The sequence below is a fragment of the Ovis aries genome, chromosome 5 (genome assembly GCF_016772045.2).
Source record: "Ovis aries strain OAR_USU_Benz2616 breed Rambouillet chromosome 5, ARS-UI_Ramb_v3.0, whole genome shotgun sequence".
NCBI classification, from domain to species: domain Eukaryota; kingdom Metazoa; phylum Chordata; class Mammalia; order Artiodactyla; family Bovidae; genus Ovis; species Ovis aries.
Window position 1 is genome coordinate 100394568 of NC_056058.1, and position 23792 is coordinate 100418359.

A 23792-nucleotide genomic window follows, 5' to 3' on the forward strand; every position below is an offset into this window, starting at 1 on the left:
GATAAAGTACCATGTAGAAGTAAAAGCATCATTATTTCTGAAGGACGGAATGCATTATGTCATCCCCCTCCCTTTTTTTTTTTGGCTGTGCCACAAGGCATGTGGGCTTTTAGTTCCCCAACCAGGGATCGAACGTGTGACCCCTGCAATGGAAGCACAGAGTCTTAACCACCAGACCACCAGGGAAGCCCCATGTCATTCCCTTACTCCAAAAAAATGTTCATTCATTCCCTGTATTAAAGAATCAATTTAAAGTTTCCTATGTTTCAAGGACTCCAATCTCCTGCCTTCATATAGTCCTCACTTACCTTTCTGATCCTGTTTCCCCTCTCTCTTTCTCATGCTTTCTTGATTCCAGTGATGTTTTCGAAATTTTAAGGTTTATGGGTGTCCTTCCCAGATATTCAAATGAGCTGTTTCATTTATGAGGTCTTTCATGGCGCCATTCTCTACATATGGAAGCAATCTCTCATATATTTGAAAAGTGAGAATGTAAGAATTAAAGATTTTAAAATTTAAAAATAAAAACTAAAAAAAATAAATAAAAAAAAAAAGAAAAGTGATATCTGTTTTTCTTTATTTCTTCACTTTCTACCTTTTTTATAGACAGGCTTTATCTCCTATACTATATGTTCATGAATGGGGTCTTCTTATCCCCAAATGCCTAGAACTTCCCTTTGCAGATTCTAGCTGCTGTATAAATACTGGAATTAAAAAAAAGCCTATTGTTTTTCACTGAAAAAAAAAAAAACACCTTTCTAACTTCATTGAGGTATAACTGACAAGATTTTAAGATACCTAATATTGACAGTGGCTTTCCAGGTGGCACAGTGGTAAAGAATCTGCCTGCCAATGCAGGAGACACACGGGATGCGAGTTTGATCCCTGGGTCAGGGAGATCCCCTGGAGGAGGAAATGGCAACGCACTCCAGTCTTCTCGCCTAGAAAATGCCATGGACAGAGGAGCCTGGCAGGCTACAGTCCATACCTTCGGGGTCAGTCATACCTGAGCGACTGGGCAGGCAGCACGATGTGATGTACTTACCCTCTTTGTGAAGATTCCTACCATTGAATTAATTAACACATCTGCCACCTGACATTTTTACCCTTTTGTGTGTATGTGTGAGACATTTTAAGTTCTAATATGAAATTTCAGATACGTGATGCAGTACTGTCAACTATAGTCACTGAAAGATCCTTGGATCTTTTGTTACAATAGAAACTTTGCATCTTTCTAGCAACATGCCCCTGTTTCCCCATCCTCAACCCCTGACCCTGTCATCTTTTAACTGAAGGTTTGTCCCCCTGTAGCAGCACCCTGCTAGAAATCTCCCATTGCCCCCTACCCCCAGCCCCTGGCAATTACTCTTTTCCTTTCTTTCTAGGAGTTTGACTTGGCTGTTTTTTAAGATTCTACATGCAAGTGATATCATGCAGTAATTGTCTTGGTCTGGCTTGTTTCACCTAGCTTAATGCCCTCCATTTTGATCTATAATGTCATAAATGATAGGATTTCCTTTTTTTAAAGGTTGGATAATATTCTTGTCTGTGTGTGTGTGTAAAAACATTTTCTTGATCCATTCATCTTTTGACAAAAACTTAGTTGGTGTCCATACCTTGGGTATCTGAGGAATACTGCAGTGAGCATGGAAATACAGATATCTCTGCAAGGTAATCTTTGCATTTCCTTTGAGTATATACCCAGAAGTGATATTGCTGGATCTTGTCATAGTTCTATATTTAATTTTTTGAGGAAGCTTCTTACTGTTTTCCAGAGTGACTGTACTAATACTTTGCATTCCTATCAGCTGTGTACCAGAGTTCCCTTTTCTCTACATTCTCGCCAACCTTATCTTTCACCTTTTTTTATACCGGCTATCCCAACAGGTATCAGGTTATATCTCATTGTGGTTTTAACTTGTGTTTCCGGGATGATAACTAATGTTGAGCACCCTTTCATGTACCTATTGTCATTTGTATATCTTCTTTGGAAAAATGTCTATTCAGTTTCTTTACTTATTGTTAATAATTTGGTTATTTGCTTCTTTGCTGTTGAGTTGAGTGAGTTACTTCTCTGCTTTGTGTATTAAACTCTTACTGGATATGAGGTTTGCAAATAATCCTACCATTTCATAGGTTGCCTTTTCATTTGGTTAATGTCTTCCTTTGTGAGCAGAGCTTTTTAGTTTGATTTAGTCCAACTTTTTTTTATTTTTGCTTTTGTTTCCTTTGTTTTAGTGTCCAAAAAAAAAAAAAAAAATCTTGCCAAGATCAGTGTCCAAGGAGCTGACCCATACGTTTTCTTTTAGGAGTTTTGTGGTTTCCTGTCTTACATTCATATTTTTAATCTACTTGGAGTTGATTTTTATGTATAGTGTAAAGATCAGTTCAGTTCAGTCGCTCAGTCATGTCTGATTCTTTGTGACCCCGTGAATTGCAGCACGCCCGGCCTCCCTGTCCATCACCATCTCCCGGAGTTCACTCAGACTCACATCCATCGAGTCCGTGATGCCATCCAGCCATCTCATCCTCTGTCGTCCCCTTCTCCTCCTGCCCCCAATCCCTCCCAGCATCAGAGTCTTTTCCAATGAGTCAACTCTTTGCATGAGGTGGCCAAAGTACTGGAGCTTCAGCTTTAGCATCATTCCCTCCAAAGAAATTCCAGGGCTGATCTCCTTCAGAATGGACTGGTTGGATCTCCTTGCAGTCCAAGGGACTCTTAGGAGTCTTCTCCAACACCAAAGCTCAAAGGCATCAATTCTTCAGCACTCTGCCTTCTTCACAGTCCAACTCTCACATCCATACATGACCACAGGAAAAACCATAGCCTTGACTAGACGGACCTTAGTCGGCAAAGTAATGTCTCTGCTTTTGAATATACTATCTAGGTTGGTCATAACTTTTCTTCCCAGGAGTAAGTGTCTTTTAATTTCATGGGTGCAATCACTATCTGCGGTGATTTTGGAGCCCCCCAAAATAAAGTCTGACACTGTTTCCACTGTTTCCCCATCTATTTCCCATGAAGTGATGGGACCAGATGCCATGATCTTCGTTTTCTGAATGTTGAGCTTTAAGCCAACTTTTTCACTCTCCTCTTTCACTTTCATCAAGAGGCTTTTTAGGTCCTCTTCACTTTCTGCCATAAGGGTGGTGTCATCTGCATATCTGAGGTTATTGATATTTCTCCCGGCAATCTTGATTCCAGCTTGTGTTTCTCCCAGTCCAGTGTTTCTCATGATGTACTCTGCATAGAAGTTAAATAAGCAGGGTGACAATATACAACCTTGACACATTCTTTTTCCTATTTGGAACCAATCTGTTGTTCCATGTCCAGTTCCAACTGTTGCTTCCTGGCCTGCATACAGATTTCTCAAGGGGCAGGTCAGGTGGTCTGGTATTCCCATCTCTTTCAGAATTTTCCACAGTTTATTGTGATCCACACAGTCAAAGGCTTTGGCATAGTCAAGAAAGCAGAATTAGATGTTTTTCTGGAACTCTCTTGCTTTTTCCATGATCCAGTGGATGTTGGCAATTTGATCTCTGGTTCCTCTGCCTTTTCTAAAACCAGCTTGAACATTAGGAAGTTCATGCTTCACGTATTGCTGAAGCCTGGCTTGGAGAATTTTCAACATTAATTTACTAGCATGTGAGATGAGTGCAATTGTGTGGTAGTTTGAGCATTCCTTGGCATTGCCTTTCTTTGGGATTGGAATGAAAACTGACCTTTTCCAGTCCTGTGGCCACTGCTGAGTTTTCCAACTTTGCTGGCATATTGAGTGCAGCACTTTCACAGCATCATCTTTCAGGATTTGAAACAGCTCAACTGGAATTCCACCACCTCCACTAGCTTTGTTCATAGTGATGCTTTCTAAGGCCCACTCGACTTCACATTCCAGGATGTCTGGCTCTAGATGAGTGATCACACCATCGTGAGTATCTGGGTCGAGAAGATCTTTTTTGTACAGTTCTTCTGTGTATTCTTGCCACCTCTTCTTAATATCTTCTGTTTCTGTTAGGTCCATACCATTTCTGTCCTTTATTGAGCCCATCTTTGCATGAAATGTTCCCTTGGTATCTCTAATTTTCTTGAAGAGATCTCTAGTCTTTCCCATTCTGTTGTTTTCCTCTATTTCTTTGCATTGATCGCTGAAGAAGGCTTTCTTATCTCTTCTTGCTATTCTCTGGAACTCTGCATTCAGATGCTTATATCTTTCCTTTTCTCCTTTGCTTTTCGCGTCTCACTTTCATTCTTTTGTATGTGGCAACCCAATTTTCCTATCATCATGTATTTCAGAGACTATCTTCTTCCCATTGTGTATTTTTAGTTTTGTCATAAATTGATTGACCATAAATGTGTGGGTTTGTTTCCGGGCTCTGTATTCTGTTCCTTTGTTTCACATGTCTGTTTTTATGCCAGTACCGTAGTTTTGATTATGGTAGTTTTGTAATATAGTTTGAAGTCAAGCAGTGTGATGTCTCCAGTTTTTGTTTTGTTTTGTTTTGTTTTGTTTTCTGTCTCAAGATTACTTTGACTCTTAGGGTCCTTTTGATTTCTTACAGATTTTAGGGTTGTTTTGTCTATTTATGTGAAAAATATCATTAGAATTTTGATAGGGCTTTCTTTGAATATGTAGGACATTTTGGATAATATGGGCATTTTAACAATATTGATTCTTTTAATCCATGACCATGGGATGTCTTTCCATTTATTTGTATCCTCTTCAATTTTTTTCATCAGTGTCCTTCACTTTTAAGTGTATAAATCTTAGTTAAATTTATTCTTACATATTTTACTCTTTTTGATGCTGTAGTATTAGATTGTTTTCTTAATTTCTCTTTCTGAAAGAGGAATTTATTTTCTCATCCCCTTGAATTCTTTTTAAGAGGTTTTTTTGCTTTATCAGTTCAGTTCAATTCAGTTCAGTCACCTAGTCATGCCCGACTCTTTGTGATCCCATGAATTGCAGCACGCCAGGCCTCCCTGTCCATCACTAACTCCCGGAGTTCTCCCAAACCCACGTCCATTGAGTTGATGATGCCATCCAGCCATCTCATCCTCGGTCGTCCCCTTCTCCTCCTGCTCTCAATCCCTCCCAGCATCAGGGTCTTTTTCAATGAGTCAACTCTTCACATCAGGTGACCAAAGTATTGGAGTTTCAGCCTCAGCATCAGTCCTTCCAATGAACACCCAGGACTGGTTTTCTTTAGGATGGGCTGGTTGGATCTCCTTGCAGTCCAAGGGACTCTCAAGAGTCTTCTCCAACACCACAGTTCAAAACCATCAATTCTTTGGCGCTCTGCCTTCTTCACAGTCCAACTCTCACATCCATTCTTGACCACTGGAAAAAACCATAGCCTTGACTAGACAGACCTTTGTTGGCAAAGTAATGTCTCTGCTTTTTAATATGCTATCTAGATTGGTCATAGCTTTCCTTCCAAGGAGTAAGCGTCTTTTAATTTCATGGCTGTAATCACCATCTGTAGTGATTTTGGAGCCCCCAAAATAAAGTCTGACACTGTTTCCACTGTTTCCCCATCTATTTGCCATGAAGTGATGGGACCAGATGCCATGATCTTTGTTTTGTGAATGTTGAGCTTTAAGCCAACTTTTTCACTCTCCTCTTTCACTTTCATCAAGAGGCTTTTTAGTTCCTTTGTGCTTTATAGGTCCTAAAAACCTTTTTGTTAGTATGATAACAGTGGCAAGTATGTAAAGATAGCAAAAATATACAAATTTGATTAGATGTCAACCTTCTTTTTTTAATTGAAAATTAAGTACTGAACAAATCCTTCGTTTAAAACTATTCTTTCTTTCTGTGAGGAGATTTTCCAGTGAAGTTTACCAATTTCCTCTGACAGTCTCCTCAAGTTAGTAATTTGTCTCACTTGGACTTTGTTAAGGACCAGGTGCTGGAATGTTGGAGATGAGAGGTGAAGAATAAGAGAGATGTATCTGGCTTGTTATTTGTTTTATCCCTTGGCCATATTAGAAATAATGTGTATGTGTTTGTAGGGGTGGAAATGAAAGTGTCCCAAGAAAAGTGGGCAAAGGATAGATCCTTAGAACTTAATTGGGAAAATTTTGCACTTCATTTGATCTTTCTGACAGTTCAGAGTATTTAATAGCCATCATATCATTTGTTTGTTTGGTGGGGCATGATATTCTCTTATTTCATTTAAAGAATCTAATCTGATATAGAAGTGTTCCACCATTCCCAAAAGATGATAAAGATGGAGGGAAGAGTCAGATTCATTAAATGGAACATTTTCTACAAGTTCAGTCTACATTTCTTGTATGTGGGTTTTTTAGTCCCTGTAATTGTGTAATAAAATGTTCTGAAAATTAATAGCACAAAGAATCACTTATTATTTTCACAGTTTTATGGGCTTGTCTCTGCTCCACAGTGTCCATGGCCTACGCTAGAAAGTTTGAGGGCTGGGGCTGGATTATTTTAAGGTTCTTTGGGTGCCTCCATCTGCCTCTGTGGTCTCTCTATGTGAACTTGCCAAATTTGGGGCAAGACCTCAGGGTAACTGAAGTCTTATAAATCGGCAGAGTGCTGCTCCGAAGGCTCATGCCCAGAAGCAGACGGAAGGCTAGTGAAAGCCAAGTTGCCTGTTTGGACCTAGTCTTAGAAGTCACGCAGCATTTCTTCTCATGTTGTTCGTCAAGGTGGTCACAGTTTCAGTAGGAGCGAAAATAGACCACGCCTTTTGGTGGGAGAGAGGCAAAGATCTGCGAAGCTAAGTGAGACCAGAAATTTTATCATGACCATTTCCGGAAAATCCTGCCAGTGCCTGTCCTAAAATTTCAACTTAAACTCTGGTTTAGGAATAAAATTTAACTTAAATTACAGTGCTAAGTCATGGGTTGAGAATCTAAGTCTATTTCAGATATTACTAGTCTAGCTTTATTGTTACTTTTTGAAGGAACTGGAATTAAAAAATTTTTTCCTTGGTGAGTTGCCCCAGGATTGCTCATATGCTTGAGAGCAAGAAACAAAATTAAACAGACATACTTACACAAGTATATGCTCCTGGAATAATTTCCCCAGAAGTAATGACCATTTTGAAATAATTAGAATTTCAAATTGTGTTAAAATGGGTTTCATTTTGCTGACCTGCTTCAGCAGATGCTAACCAAGCTTAGGAGGACTGTTCTAATTTCAGCATATGATACCCAGAAATGTGAGCATGGACGGCACCATGACCTTGAGGGGTGGAGTCCTGCCCTTTCTAGCGGAGCCTTTTATTTCTACAATGTGTTCTGCTTCCAGCAGACCTGACTCATCAGTGCCTGTCCCCTTTGCATGTTGTTCTGGACGGCCAAAGCATCATTACTGAGAACCTCTCCTTTGTGCAGGGCACACTTTTCCCCTAATTGCTGTGCATAGAGATGAGTGCTTTTTTAAGGTTGAAGGCTTTGGACCAGATAAAGACTGCTATTGAGCTAATCAGAGCATGTGTGGGAGGGTAAAGGGGTCAATGTTTGTCTCAGAACAGAAACTTTTCTCTTTTCAAATATGGATCTATTCTACAAACCTGAACATTTGCTTATTGTTGTTTTGCTTTATTCCCCTCTGCATATTTGCCTCCTCTTTCACATGAATACCTCTTAAACACACGTGTGCATGCATGCACACTCTCACACACATTAAGTTTAAGAAATAATAAGTCAGTATCTTTATGATATGGGCTGTCTTTTAGAAAGTGATTTATTTTGCAAGGTTGTAAATACTGTAATCATTTGGTATATTTCTATTAACCCACTCTAAATTTATACTTTACAGAGCTGAAATCAGCGAATATATAATTTGTTGTGCAACTTTATGTTTCTGGAATAGTCATGCTCCTAAAATATATCATAATTTATTAGAGAATAATGATAGGCCCCTTTTAAACAGACTTTACAGATAGGTTGATAGCTTAAGCTTTATACTTTTAGTACCATTTTATTATCCTCTATAGTTGTTTTTGCGATTTTGATTTAACTTATTATATTTTTGCCTCGAGATAATCCATGCAAAAAATGCCATTCAGGAAAGCAGACTACAAACCTGTATAATTCTTTATGTGTTTCTTTTTATATAGATGAAGAGAACTAAAGTGCAAATGAATCAATACTATAAATTAAATTATTTTGGCAATCTTCTATTTCTCTTAATGTTATTTCCTTTCAGAATCTAAGGCTCTGAAGACATAGGCATCTTTTCTCTGAGTGTTTTGAAATTTCTTCTGAAGTCTAGGCTATATCAAACATTTCGTTGTTTGCTATGAAATTTAGGTGACTTAATAATTTTTTATATTCAATAGTAATATCAAAAAAATGTTAACTATCTACTCTGAACATAAAATGCTACCATATATATGAAAAACAGGTAATTTCTACTTTATTATATATATAGTAAAACTTCGCTTCAAAAAATGATTTTTAACAGGCAGACTCCAAACCACAGCTTCTTCATAAAAACTCTGTTTTTTTTTTTTTTTTCTTCCTCATACTGTCCTGTCAGGTCTGTTGGTCAGAACTAAGTCATAAAATTTAGAATAATAGTATTTCTATTGTGGCTTCTGCTTAGTTCAGTTCAGTTCAGTTACTCAGTTGTGTCCGACTGTTTGCAACCCCATGGATCTTTCCCAGCATCAGGGTCTTTTCAAATGAGTCAGTCCTTTGCATCAGGTGGCCAAAGTATTAGAATCTCAGCTTCAGCATCAGTCCTTCCAATAAATAATCCGGACTGATTTCCTTTAGGATGGACTGGTTGGATCTCCTTGCTGTCCAAGGGACTCTCAAGAGTCTTCTCCAACACCACAGTTCAAAAGCATCAATTCTTCGGCACTCAGCTTTCTTTATAGTCCAACTCTCACATCCATACATGACCACTGGAAAAACCATAGCCTTGACTAGATGGACCTTTGTTGGCAAAGTAATGTCTCTGCTTTTGAATATGCTATCTAGGTTGGTCATAGCTTTTCTTTCAAGGAGCAAGCATCTTCTGATTTCATGGCTGCAGTCACCATCTGCAGTGAATTTTGGAACCCCAAAAATAAAGTCTGACACTGTTTCCCGATCTATTTTCCATGAAGTGATGAAACCGGATGCCATGATCTTCATTTTGTGAATGTTGAGCTTTAAGCCAACTTTTTCACTCTCCTCTTTCACTTTCATCAGGAGGCTTTTCAGTTCTTTGCTTTCTGCCATAAGCGTGGTGTCAGGACTTCTGCATAACAAGAGATAAAATTATATGTGAGTCTGGAGAAATGTTGAGAAGACATTCCTTTGTAAGTTGAAAAGGCTTGAGCTTGTGTTCAGATAGTTCAGTGCTGCTACGGTTTCATTAGGTTCAGTTTTGGCATCTCTGTCAGAAGCTATCATCTACATCCTTTGCCTCGCTGGCCATGCTATGGTGAAAAAGGCCTTTGAGAAGAGGAAATTGCAGATCAGAAGTTTATGATATAAGCAAAATCAAGGGGGGATTTAATGGTCGCTCTACCATTGATAGCGAGCAGGTCGTAACCCGTGTGTTTCCTGCTCTCCCGTCCTCTGCCTTTGCTGAGCATTTGCGTTTCACGAGGGCCCTGTCCTCCCGCTCTCGCTACTCAATCGTCAAAATCCCACTCAGTGCTGAAGACCTAATTCAAATGTCGCTTTGTTTCCAACGTTTTCCCTAATACCTTTCCTGCTTCTCCAAATGAAGGAACAGTATTCTATTTTCTGTTTTCCTTGAACACTTCGCTTGACTCTTACAGCATAATTGTAAGTTACAGTTGCTTACTTGTTCGTTACGTACAAAGTGTCTTATCTGTCTTTTAAGCATAGCCCTAGTATCCTCCATGGTGACTGCAGCCATAAAATTAAAAGACGCTTACTCCTTGGAAGGAAAGTTATGACCAACCTAGATAGTATATTCAAAAGCAGAGACATTACTTTGCCAACAAAGGTCCATCTAATCAAGGGTGCAGTTTTTCCAGTGGTCATGTATGGATGTGAGAGTTGGGCTGTGAAGAAAGCTGAGTGCCGAAGAAGTGATGCTTTTGAACTGTGGTGTTGGAGAAGACTCTTGAGATTCCCTTGGACTGCAAGGAGATCCAGCCAGTCCATCTTAAAGGAGATTGGTCCTGAGTGTTCACTGAAAAGACTGATGTTGAAGCTGAAACACCAATACTTTGGCCACCTGATGCAAAGAACTGACTCAGTGGAAAAGACCCTGATGTTGAGAAAACTACTGCACAATTGCACTCATCTCACATGCTAGCAAAGTAATGCTCAAAATTCTCCAAGCCAGGCTACAGCAATACATGAAGCATGAACTTCCAGATGTTCAAGCTGGTTTTAGAAAAGGCAGAGGAACCAGAGATCAAATTGCCAACATCCACTGGATCATCAAAAAAGCAAGAGAGTTCCTAAAAAAACATCTATTTCTGCTTTATTGACTATGCCAAAGACTTTCACTGTGTGGATCACAATAAACTGTGGAAAATTCTGAAAGAGATGGGAATACCAGGCCACCTGACCTGTCTCTTGAGAAACCTGTATGCAGGTCAGAAAGAAACAGTTAGAACTGGACATGGAACAACAGACTGGTTCCAAATAGGAAAAGGAGTACATCAAGGCTGTATATTGTCACCCTGCTTATTTAGCTTATATGCAGAGTACATCATGAGAAATGCTGGACTGGAAGAAGCACAGGCTGGAATCAAGATTGCCGGGAGAAACATTAATAACCTCAGACATGCAGATGACACCACCCTTATGGCAGAAAGTGAAGAAGAACTAAAGAGCCTCTTGATGAAAGTGAAAGAGGAGAGTGAAAGCTCAACAGTCAGAAAACTAAGATCATGGCATCCAGTCCCATCACTTCATGGCAAATTGATCCCTAAACAGTGGAAATAGTGGCTGATTTTATTTTTCTGGGCTCCAAAATCACTATAGATCGTGATTGCAACAATGAAATTAAAAGATGCTTACTCCTTGGAAGGAAAGCATGACCAAGCTAGATAGCATATTAAAAAGCAGAGATATTACTTTGCCAACAAATGTCCATGTAGTGAAGGCTATGGTTTTCCAGTGGTCATGTATGGATGTGAGGGTTGAACTGTGGAAGAAAGCTGAGTGCTGAAGAATTGATGCTTTTGAACTGTGGTATTGGAGAAGACTCTTGAGAGTCTCTTGGACTGTAAGGAGATCCAATCAGTCCATCCTAAAGGAGATCAATCCTGGGTGTTCATTGAAAGGACTGATGTTGAAGCTGAAATTCCAATTCTTTGACCACCTGATGCCAAGATCTGACTCATTTGAAAAAACCCTGATGCTGGGAAAGATTGAGAGCAGGAGGAGAAGGGAACGACAGAGGATGAGTTGGTTGGATGGCATCACCAACTCGATAGACATGAGTTTGAGCAAACTCCGGAAGTTGGTGATGGACAGGGAGGCCTGGAGTGCTGCAGTTCATGGGACTGCAAAGAGTTGGACACGACTGAGCGACTGAACTGAACTGAAGTATCCTTCCTAGGTGGGGTGAGAAGGAGGGGACTTGCTTACTGCTTAATCCTTAGCAGCATTTCAAAAAGAAAAAATTGCTGGAGAACCTAAATAACATTGCCATTTCTGTGTGACTTCCTTCTCATCCTCACATAGTCATTTAACTTTGCTTTATTGGTGTGGAAATAGCAAATAGCTGATTGGCATTTTTAGCATGTGCTTTGTACATCAGCAGAAGAATATTTTAGATAGATAGAAAGCTTGAAAAATAGTACAGGTAGTCATTATGGGAAAAAAACCATCTCTTGAATAATTCTTCATATCAAATTTGTAATTGTGAAAAGCGTGTGTATGAGGGTGAGAGTGAAAGTGAGGGTTGGGGATGAGACCTTTTATGTTTCTAAAACTACTCACTCCCTCCTGATTTCCATTTGCGGATTCGCTGAGGTCGGTTTAGTTTATCTCACAGTCAGGCCACTCACTTTCTCTCCTGTTAGATTTTCAAAGTGGGTTTTCCCCCCTCTGCACCATGAACAAAGTAAATGACTTTTTTCATTGAATCCTTGTCCTGTGACGTGGCGTTTATATCCATATGTTAATCTTTCCAGCTGGCTTTGTCCAGTGCCAGGATGCAGGGGGTTAGATGTAGTTTAGTTCTTTAGCACAGAACTGAAGTGGCCCTGTGGCTGCGGCAGACACGTGGAATGACCTGGTACACAACTTGTGGGTGTTCTCCCGGGAGGCAAGTCCTTCAGAGGTGTACCGGTCTTCTCTCTAGTGTAGGCCCTGGGCTTGCTATTTGAATCTTGCCACACAGCAGTTATTCTTTTAAATGTATTGATATTTACTATAACTCTCGTATTTTTGAGAAAGACTGACAAATATTTCTGTCTTCTATAATATGTTGAGTTATAATTTTAGTGGGGAAAATACCTTAAATAATTTAATTTGGGATACACAAAAACTAAATGAGTAGGGACAGAGTTTGAAAGGAAAGTGGAGAGCTGCTATATTGGATCATTATTCTTTATGAAGTTGACTGTTTACGTGTGAGTGAGAGAGAATGTGTTAGGATCCCCTGGTGCCTATTAAGGGCATTCTAAGTAACAACCTGACTCACTGGTCACTGAGTGCTTAGGGTGGATAGATGGCTAAAGCTCAGATTCAAATGGTACTCCTGCCTGAAGGCCCTGGTTTTTTGAAATACTGAGATAGCTTGTAAATTCACTGAATGCAAGGAGGGAGAAAGTGACTGCTATTCACCAATTAAATTCTTTCCTCCCAGTGCAGAAATCAATCCTGTACTTTAGTCAGTGGGGGTAATAAAACTCTAGGACAGCAACCAGCTGTGGTGGCTGAAGGAAACGCAATGAGAGTTTAGAGGCAGGAGCCACGCATGGCTAAAACAGGGGAGGAAAATGGGCTCAAATTGGCACTGGTGTTTGCTCAAGGGCATGTATACTCCATCCTTGGCATAAACTGATAGAATCAGAATAGACCACATGGGGCAAGGAGCTGACTTGAAAAATCAGTTCAGACAGATGGGTGGCCTCCTAGAGATGTGAAGGAGCTTTCTGCGGTCACATCCCAAGGGCGGACAGAATGCAAGTCAGTCCCCACATCGCTGGCAGCGACTGATAAAGAGAGCAGTGACTGATAAAAGAGATGGCTGTTGGAGTAATGAAATGGGCATATTATGGGTGAGTGGTGGCCAGCAGACTGGGAGCATCGTGAACTGAATGCAAAGTGGAATAGAATGAACAACCAAGGCAGTGAGTATAACTGAGTGAGATTAAGCTGGAAAGTTTTCAGGGACAGTGACTAAGGCATCACATTGCCCACCGGGCTAGGAGAGAGCATAAGTGTAAATTCATTGAGCAAATGTAGGCTAGAACATCTTTGATCACAACATCTGTATTTCAGAAATGGTCTTTATGGACAATTACATCTTTTGTGGACGCTTCTCCATTATTGGTGGTGGAAAGAATTCTTTCCCTGTTCATTAGTGGAAAGAAAGCAACCCAGGAGTACTGCAATAGTGAATTGACTCTGGAATTTTTCCAATGTCCAGTTCCCCTTTTTTGATGGAACTCTGCCTTATGGAAATAGGAACAGTGATTTATCCCTGCCGTGGAACATGATGGCTCTAGGTCCTCCATTGGAACTGAGCAATCTCTGATGGTCTTGTCACAGTCTCAATCTGCTTGCCCATGGGTTGGTAGGTCTTTCTGGGTCAGCAGTAGGAAAAAAGCAATCCTAGAAATTCCTCCTTTTAAAGTGGTATTCTTAGGAAAATCCAATGTTTTCAGTATTTTACATCAAAGGCCAGTGCAAGAATAGCTCACAGGATTGCAGCCTTGAAGAAGCACGGGGCTGAAGCTTCAGAGGCCCCCGGCTTACTTTGAGTTCTTTTTTGTAAGACTCTGAATAAGCCATACACAGGGAACATCACAGTGGTAACTGTGGCTTAGTGATCACAATTTCCTACTTTGTATTCTTGAAAAGTTTTACTTCTCAAAGGACCTAGATCAGTAAGGCCTTTAGATCAGACTTGAGCAGAGTTTTTGAAACTTCATTTAACCACAGAAATTGAAAGTTGTCAATGACAGTGGTATGTGCGTTATCTCAAAATGAATTATTTCACATGTTGCGCGTTGCAGGAGAAGAATAGTTTTCTCTTGAAAATAGGTTCTTGACTGAGACACACCCTCCCTCTGTAAGACAGAATAAAATAAATGCTTTAGGAGGCTAAAGATTAGTGATCATCAGTTGCTTTTCCTTCAGGCATATGGAACAGAAGTGAATTACTGCCCTTCCCTGGATCTGAGTGCTGAAAGTTTATCAGACCAAGGACACATTCCAGGAATCCCGGACAGAGGGTATAGCTCCAGGATAATGGAGAGAGATGTTTACTGAAAAGAAGACCAAAGTCTCAGAGTCCTACACTGACTGCCTAGCAATTTCTACCTCAACGCCCTAGACTGTAGTCTGCCAGGCTCCTCTGTCCGTGGATTTCCCAGGCAAGAATACTGGAGTGGGGTGCCATTTCCTTCTCTAGGAGATCATCCTGACCCAGGGATTGAACCTGTTTCTCCTGCATTGCAGGCAGATTCTTTACCACTGAGCTACTGGGGAAGCCAGTACTTTATATATTTTTATTGATAAATCACCCATGTGTAAATAGACTCACACAGATTACCCATATTACCGACCTTTAATATTAAAAGGGGAGCAGAATTTGCCTTCCCTTAATGGACATGTTTGGAATAAGAATTATCTTGAGTTCATTATTTTTAGGAAGCTACAGACCCAGGGGAATTCTGGAAGCTGAAGGGAAGTTACCTTTTTGTAAGAGGAATTCACATTTATTAGCAATCTCTGTCAGGGTGTCTCCCTTGCAGTTACAGGAAGAGGCAGATAGCCAAACCTCTAGAAACTCCTTATCACTGGAGCAGGCAGCTGGCTTAAATCTGTGTAACAACCATGCCCTTGTTTGCTGTGCTTTTCTTCATAGCCTCCTGTAACGGGCTCCCCACCTCACAATGTCTCTTTCGTCTTTAACTGGAGATGGTATGTAAGGTGGTGGCTCGGGCCTTTTGGAAGAGTTACTCACTTTTCCTGGGTATCTCTCATGTACATTGGAGATATACATGCTATTAAGTGTGTTAGTTTTTCTCCTGTTATTTCAAGGGGTTTCTCAACTGAGAATCTAGAAGGGTAGAGGCAAAATTATTTTTCCCTTTTCTTGCATATAATCTTTCATTCATTCCACTCAAAATTCAAAGCCCAGCTCTCCTTCCCATCTTCCTTCCTTCCCTTTTTCTTCCCGTTCCTTCCTTCCTTCCTTTCTTTTATCACCCCCATGGCCTTGCTTTCCTTACTTAGGTTGAAAATAGAATAATAACAAAAATAACCTTATCAATTAAAAAATCGTTTTTTTTTACTGCCTTCATTTTGCTTGTTTCTTCTTTACGTGTAACTCTGCAAACAGGCTTGTGCTCAGGAGGCGTGTAACTATGAAGCAGGTCGCGTCAGGAGTCACACCATTGACTGTGATCATCTGTTTCTTCTTACTTATTTCTTAGGCTTCTAAGTATCCTGGTTGTACCTGAAAACTGGGTTTGCCTCGTGGTGAGTGTGGAGTCAAAAGATACAGTCAAGTCAAAGAGCACGAGAAGGAACGATTTATTACTTGCAGCAAGTAGGGTGAACACCGATGATAGATCTTTCCTAAAGCAATGTCTCCCCAAACAGCAAAACTGCTAAGTTTTAAGCTAAGAGTATATGCATATTTATTAGGTGGCTTAAGAAGAGGAGAATTCAGCAGTAGAATTGGGGCAGAGGTTGACAGAGTTCACTCTAGTTAAAGTCATAAGGATTAGAAAAGGTCAGCAGTAAACAGTCTATCGTCTTAGGTTCCAGTTCATCTGGTGGTTGAGTATTCCAAGAGTCTGAATTCTGTGAAATAGCTCAAGAATGTCCTTCAGGCTGATCTTTTCTATAGAAACAGAACTGGGAGTCTTTATAACTAATTTATTATCTTTGTTATTAAGTTCTCTCCTTAGCCTGATAATAACTGTTTTTACCTTCTTTTGGCAGATCATAAACCACAGGGATCTAGTCTTCTGCAAGGGCAAGTGCTGTGGCCAGGTTCAATTATCTATTTATTTATTGGCCGTGCTGTGTGGCATGTGAGCTCTTAGTTCCCTGACCAGGCATCACACCTGTGCCCCTTTGCAGTGGAAGCTCAGCATCCTAATCTCTGGGCTGCCAGAGAATTGTGGCCAGATTTAGATCACAGAATGGCTTAGACCTAAAATGGCTCCTTTTATGTTAAAAAACTTATGTCTGGTCCTCTTCCTCTGGGGACTCCTTACTTTATCTGCTTACAGTGGCAAAAAAAACAACAAAAAACACAAACCTGACATGTAATTTATTCCCTTCCTTGGACACAAAGCCCCTGCTGCACTAACACAGATTTGATTATCTCTAAATCATTCAAGATTACTAGAGGTGAAAATTTTTTCCAAATTTTATTGTGTGTTTTAATTTCCTTTTACTTTTTTGACATGCATGCTGTTAAAAAATTTACAACTGCACAAATCCATACACATAAATTTTTATTTTCCTTTCTTATTTACTTAAGTTCTTGCCCTTTCTGAAATCAGTTATGTAAGTCCTTATTTTTCTGATAGTGCTTTTTATTCCCTTCACCTCAGATTCATCTGAGATTTGTATTGCAGTGTGCTGTGTGGTGGGGCTTCCCTGGTGGCTCAGGAGTAAAGAATATGCCTGCGAAGCAGAAGACGCAGGAGACACGGATTCCATCCCTGGATTGGGAAGATCCTTTGGAGGAGGGCATCGCAACTCACTTCAGTATTCTTGCCTGGAGAGTTCTATGGACAGAGGAGCCTGGTGGGCTACAGTCCATAGGGTCACAAACAGTCGGATACAACTGAAGAGACAGCAGGCACGCACACATGCTCTATAGTGGGGCTTACCAGGGGCACAGTGGTAAGCAAAGAATCCCCTTCTCAGTGCAGGTAATGCGAGACATGGATTCCATCCGTGGCTCGGGGAGATCCCCTGGAGTAGGAAATGGCACCCCACTCCAGTATTCCTGCCTGGGAAATTTCATAGACAGCGGAGCCTCATGGGCCATGGTGTTGCCGAGTCAGCCACCACTGAGTGCACACACAGACTGCAGATGACATATTCTGTAAACAAGATTTTTAAAAATACATAATTAAATTTTCCCACCTTATCTTGAATAATTTATCACTTTATTATTGGTCTCCATGGTTCTTTGTATCACATATTAACTTCTTTTTTATACAAAGATCTGTTTCAGGAATATCTTTTTTTTTAATGTATGTAAATTTTCCTGCCAATATAACATTTTCTTATAATTGTAGATTTGTAATTGTAAGGGAGGATAATTTATACCCTTAAAATGCATCTCTGGCATATTAATTGTTGTAAGCTGGTTATTTTTCTAAGAAATAGCAGGCAGGGAGAAACTCTGAAAACCAAGTAGGGATGTTACCCTTTTTTAAAGAGACATTTATCTTTATAAGGGAAATATCCATTTGTTAAGGTGTCAGCTTCCCTGGTGACTCAGACTAAAGAATTTGCCTATGGTGCAGGAGTCCTGGGTCCCCTGGAGAAGAATAGTTTACCCACTCCAGTATTCTTGCCTAGAGAATTTCATGGACAGAGGAGCCTGGCTACAGTCCATGGGGTTGCAAAGAATCTGACATGAGTGAGCAACTAACACACACTTCTTTGAACTAATAGAAGAAGATGACCAAATCTCTAGAAACGCTTAACAATGGAGAAGACAATGTCTAAATTATGCATAGCAATCATCCTTGTTCACTGTGCTTTTCCTGGTAACCTCTCATAACTCACTTTTGTTTTTAGCTGTGGATGATATTAAAAGTGAGGGCTTTTGTCATTTGAGTGAGTCACTTGGTTTTCCTTGTTCTTTCCCGTGTATACGTATTATCAGACTTTTGTTTGATTTTCTTCTGTTGCTAAGTCACTTCAGTCGTGTCCGACTCTGTGCAACCCCATAGACGGCAGCCCACCAGGCTCCTCTGTCCCTGGGATTCTCCAGGCAACAACACTGCAGTGGGTTGCCGTTTCCTTCTCCAATGCATGAAAGTGAAGTCGCTCAGTTGTATCCAACTCTTAGCGACCCCGTGGACTGCAGCCTACCAGGCTCCTCCATCCATAGGATTTTCCAGGCAAGAGTACTAGAGTGGGGTGCCATTGCCTTCTGTTAGTTTTTCTCAAATCAGTTTAATCCGTAGACTAACCAGATGAACCTAGAAGGGTAGAGGACCTTTGCTTCCTGCCTGACATAATATATGTCTTAATATTTAACACAACAAATTTTCCTCTGTCAAAAATATATTACCTGTTAGATATGTTAACTTTTGTAAACTTGAGTCATTCTGCTAATTTCAGAAATTATCAATCTGAGTTTTGTTGGCAGTGGTGTTAAACCTAGATATTACTTTGGAAGAATCTGCATTTTTACATAAATTATCTCTATGATTTATAGAAATGGAATGGCTCCTGATTTACTCAAATCTTAATATTTTATATGTTTTTCATAAATATATGAAATACTTAAATTGTGTTTCCTATGATTGCATTTTTTTAAGTTATAGTTTATAGTTTAGTGGAGCAGAATTTGCCACCCTGCAATATGTCACTTTGGCTTTTTTTTTAAATTAAATTTATTTATTTTTAATTGAAGTATAACTGCTTTACAGTATCTGGCATATTGTTTTAAGCTGGTTATTTTCTGAGAAATAGACATGGAAGGGCTCTAAAAACCATATAGCAGGTGCCCTTTTGTAAGAGACATTTGTAAGGGGAATCTCCATTTGTACGGTCTTTCCTTCTCTGTACCTGGAAGTGGAGGATGACCAAAACTCTAGAAACATCAGTGGAGAAGGTGGTGACTCAGACCTGCGTGCCTCGTAGTCACCTTGTTCACCGTGCTTTCCCAGCACCCTCCCACAACTGGCACTCTCCACCCTCAACATCCTCTTTTGTCTCTAGCTAAGTGTGGTATCTAAGACGAGGTCCTTTCGATGAGTTCCTTACTTTTCTTGTGTCTCTCCTGGGAGTTCACCCAAGTTCGTGTGCCTGACACACAGTGAGGCCCAACAAATGAAACGGAGTTTGGAGCAGAGAAAGGTTTATTGCAAGGTCATGCAGGGAGATGAGGTGACATATTGCCCTCAAAAGCTCGAGCCCCACCAAAGGGTTACAGCAAAGCATTTTTTAAAAAGCCAGATGAAGGAGGGGGCCCACAGGGTATGTGATCAGACCGGGCACAGTTCTCTGATTGGCTGATGATGAAGGAAGAGGATGCTGTCACAAGGGATAACTACATCGGTCCTTAGACTCCAGGAGGCCTGAGGCTATGTGCTCATGGTAATCAAGTAGGCAACTTCTTCCATTTGGGGGAGGGGAGGTTTATATTTGCAAAACGACTCAGGAAATTTGCATCTAATACTGTTATCCAGGGACTTCCCAGGTGGTGCTAGTGATAAAGGACCCACCTGCCAGTGCAGAAAGCATGAGGGATGCAGGTTTGATCCCTTGGTTGGGAAGATTCCCCGGAGGAGGGCATGGAAACCCACTCCAGTATTCTTGCCTGGAGAACCCCATGGACAGAGGAGCCTGGTGGGCTACGATCCAGAGGGTTGCAAAGAGTTGGACATGACTGAAGTGACTTAGCACGCACACACTGTTATCTAGGTACTTCAGAGAGGAGCTAAAGCAGGGGATATGGGGGAACCTGTCCACGGAAGGCCCCGTAAGTCCTGCTGGGTTACATATGTATGCCTCTTAGTCAATTTTTGTGTGATTTCCTTCTGTTAATTTTCCTTACATCAGTTTAATTCTTAGACCAACCAGGAAAATCTAGACAGGAAGAAGAAAATTGTTTTCCTCTGACAGTGATAACTAATTATAATTATTTGCTTTTACTACTTTTCTTAAAAGGCTACCCTGCTTAACTTAATTATTGATTATAGTTAATTTGGGCTTCCCTTATAGCTCAGTGGTAAAGAATCAACTGCAGAAAACGTGAGTTCGATCCTTGTGTTGGGAAGATCCCCTGCAGGAGGGCATGGCAACCCACTCCAGTATTCTTGCCTGGAGAATCCCTTGGACAGAGGAGCCTGGCGGGCTACAGTCCATAGGGTCGCAAGTTGGACACAACTGAAACAATTTAGCATGCACACATAATTAATTTTCTGCTACATTTTAAGGATGTTACCAGTAAAGAATTATGCCAATGAGAATATTTGTTTCCTCCTTTCTAATTGCTACATTTTTCTTCCTGTGCCACAGATTTATGTATAACATTCAGAAAAATGTTAAATAGTATTGGGAAAGTAGTATTCTAGTCTCCTTAATAAAACCTTTAGAATTTAATTGCCAAAAATACTGTTTTGATTCATAATGGTGAATTGCTCATTTCTTAAAATACATATAGGAAATAAGTATTGATTATCACATGTGCTTTTGAAGTGTATCGAGATTGTCAAAAGCATCCTCTTATTTGAACACATTTCTGTTAAGAGATTTCCTGTGATTATAAAATCTTTGTATTCCTAAATTAAAACCAACTTGATCATGATAGATGCACTGTTGAGTTTAATTTGCTTATGTCTTATTTACAAATATTCATGTCTCCATTCATAAGTGAATTTCCTCTAAACCTATTTTCATGCGTCAATATGTAATATTAATCAAGTTGAGGGTAAATTTAAAACTGACTCATAAGTGAGCCTAGAACAGTGGAGCATTTCAGACTTCTGCTTGTGCCTTTCTCTGCTAAGCATCTGACTGTGCTTATCTCAAGGCCGAATAGCTTTGAAAAGTCACACATTTGCATATTGTCTTTGCTGTTGTTCCTTTGTTCTCTCAGTTGTACCAAACTAATTGCCTTGCAAGGTTTTTTTCCCCCAATTCCTCCCACTGGTAACATTAAGGTAAATGAGGCTCTTCGAAGTTAGAATCAGGGACTTGACAGTAAGGGTATACATCCTGGAACATCAAAGAGCAAGGCCAAAGACTGCTAAGAAACACGGCATCAAAAACTTTTCCTCCCACCACCCCTTTGGTTAATGTCTGTTCCGATTAGAAAGGAATTGGGAGGGATGATGAAACTTTGACGTCTGTACCCTGGTGCTGAATTGGATCTCAGAGACAGAATTTTGGGTGAAAAGAATAACTTTATTGCTTTGCCAGGCAAAGGAGGACATGCTGGGCTAGTGCCCTCAAAAACTCTTGTGTCCCAACACACGGATCGCGTGCGGAGTTCCATAACAGTGGCTCAAGGGCAGGGGTGCTGATGAGGGTCACTGCTTTCATCTGGCTGTGGGTGGTCTCTAGCTGAGCTTCTCTGGCCTTCAAGGTTATCGGATTGTGACCCTCTCTGAAATGAAGAATGCTTCATCAAGTGGCTAGCATCTTCCATTTGTGGGGGGTTTAGTACTGTAGAAGAGCTCAGAGATGTCCTTTGTATCCCTTGAGAAGAAGCCAGGACCTTGCCCCAAGGCTGCACTGTTATTTTTCAACTGCTCCATCCTTTTCCCTATATTACCTCTTTTCCCCAATCAACAACTACTTCCCTGGCGGCTAAGACGTTAAAGTGTCTGTCTACAATGCCGGAGACCAGGGTTTGATCCCTGGGTTGGGAAGATCCCCTGGAGAAGGAAATGGCAATCCACTCCAAGACTACTGCCTGGAAAATCCCGTGGACAGAGGAGCCTGGTGGGCTACAGTCCATGGGGTCGCAAAGAGTCGGACACGACTGAGCGACTTCTCTTTCACTTTGGAACCTAGGAAAGGTCATGGAGGCTGAAGCCTATTTGCTAAAAACTAGAAACAGGACAGAAAAAGGCTTCTGTTCCCAAGAGCCCCACCACATCCTCCTTGGTTTCAGGAGAGAGCCAGGAAAAAGGCGATATTGCTGCTAACAAAGTCTTAAGGGAAGGTATTCCTTCGCGAATGGGTTTGGATGAGGACACTAATTTTTATAGGGAAGTGACATCAGACCATCAACAAAGTCTCTTAAGATTCTTCCATCCAAAGTGGCTCTTTCCTGTTTCCTTTAATGTGTTTAAACCAGTTATCTGTCTTGAGAATGTGGAAGAAGTTTCTGATAAGATTTTCTGAGACTGATGGAGAGTTCAGGGCAAGCTGCTCTAAGATGTGCCGCGTGGCATGTGGATTATTTAGAGCTGAAAAGAAGCAGGACCTAAAAGACTCAGGAAGAACCTTTGAACTTCACCCTCACTGCCTAAAGAAAATTTAGGGTAGAAAACCTGCTCCAGGAACGAGTTATCACTGTGGATAACTATATTAAAGTATCGAACTAAGTGTGTTAAACAGGGAAGAACCTAGCAACGCCCATTTGATCAAAGTCCTCTCTGTGTTCTAGCCTCTTTACGTGGCCCAGCAAACATCTGTTTACAAAACATTAGTTATTTTCATCTTTCTGTGGATTACTCTTTTTCCTTTTGAAGTCACAGACCACTACCTTCTTCTTCTTAGTCCAGAATAGTATGTATAACCTCATCTTGCCTTACTATCTTTGAGATTTTCATGCTTATGTAGATTCCCCAAATGTACAAAATAAATTTATTTTTCTCTTGTTAATCCACTTTATATCATTTTAATTGCCAGCCAAAGAGCTAAGAGGGAAGAGGAGCAAATTGTGATATTTTTTAACCACAATTCTTTTTTTTTTTCCCTAAAACTTTTGGTTTCTTCAGGTTTTCTCCTTCTATTTGAACTAAATATAACTATTCCCCCCTCCTTTTTGTTTTTTTTTCTGCCATTGGGGTGGTGTCATCTGTGTTTCTAAAGTCATTGTTATTTCTCCCTCCAATCTTGATTCCAGATTTGCTTCATCCAGCATTTTGCATGATGTACTCTGCCTATAAATTAAATAAGCAGAGTAACAATATACAGCCTTGATGTACTCCTTTCCCAATTTGGAAACAGTCTGTTGTTCCATGTGCAGTTCTAACTGTTGCTTCTTGACTTGCATACACATTTCTGAGGAGGCATGTAAGGTGGTCTAGTATTCCCATCTCTTGAAGAATTTTCCAGTTTGTTGTGATCCACACAGTCAAACGCTTTGGAGTAGTTAATAAAGTAGAAGTAAATGTTTTTCTGGAACACTCTTGCATTTCTATGATTCAAAAATAGAGCCTCTTGATAAAAGTGAAAGAGGAGAGTGAAAAAGGTGGCTTAAAACTCAACATTCAGAAAATGAAGATCATGGCATCTGGTTCCATCACTTCATGGCAAATAGATGGGGAAACAATAGAAACAGTGAGAGACTTTATTTTCTTAGGCTCCAAAATCACTGCAGATGGTGACTGCAGCCATGAAATTAAAAGATGCTTGGTCCTTGAAAGAAAAGCTATGACCAACCTAGACAGCATGTTAAAAAGTAGAGACATTACTTTGTCAACAAAGGTCTGTCTAGTCAAAGCTATGGTTTTTCGAGTAGTCGTATATGGATGTGAAAGTTGGACTATAAAGAAATCTGAGCACTGAGGAATTGATGCTTTTGAACTGTAGTGTTAGAGAAGATTCTTGAGAGTCCCATGGACAGCAAGGAGATCTAACCAGTCCATCCTAAAGGAAATCATCCTGACTATTCTTTGAAAAGACTGAAGCTGAAACTCCAATACTTTGGCCACCTGATGCGAAGAACCGACTCATTGGAAAAGACCCGATGCTGGGAAAGATTGAAGAAGGGAGG

The 23792-nt window shown here is 40.4% G+C and overlaps 1 long non-coding RNA gene across 1 annotated transcript in view; it reads left to right on the forward strand.

Moving 5' to 3' along the window:
- The window catches only part of LOC121819687 (uncharacterized), a 495504-nt gene that overhangs the window by 235260 nt on the left and 236452 nt on the right, over window positions 1–23792 (forward strand). The gene's annotated exons all lie outside the window — the stretch shown is intronic.